We start from the raw sequence: 497 nt of genomic DNA, 5'->3' as shown, positions 1-497 counted from the left end.
TGACCTCGTGCTTGCCCTAGCAAGAAAACGGATGCGCTAACGCGCAACGGCTTTCGCGCTAGCGCGCTTAATCAATCCGTTGCTTACCTTGAATCTAGCCTGCAATCCTTTCGCACTTCTCTTATCAAATTTCTAGTTAGAGAGAGAGCTAACCGCTGCCAAAATGCAGCAGTTTTTCTTATATACGATAGCGGCCGTGAACAGCCAACCATCGTACTGTAAAAATTGGATAGGTTCGATCTATAGTCATTAGGGCCTCCTAAAACGATCTACTAAATTCATCGAGTTGTGACCCAATTTTTTTTCTCTCCTTATCACTCAGAAAAGACAAAAAAATTTCAGGATAGCAAACATTCTCTAGAATTTCTCTTAGATTCAAACCCATAGCTGATGATAGAACTAGAATAGATATTTTTTGTTTCCTACTTACACGAGCCCATATCCTTGCTTTTCTATCAATTTCTAATTCTGATCTTCCTCCCCAATCTGATATTATG

Source organism: Lycium barbarum, chromosome 4 (genome assembly GCF_019175385.1).
Source record: "Lycium barbarum isolate Lr01 chromosome 4, ASM1917538v2, whole genome shotgun sequence".
Classification (NCBI taxonomy): Eukaryota; Viridiplantae; Streptophyta; class Magnoliopsida; order Solanales; family Solanaceae; genus Lycium; species Lycium barbarum.
This window is presented reverse-complemented; position numbering follows the sequence as displayed.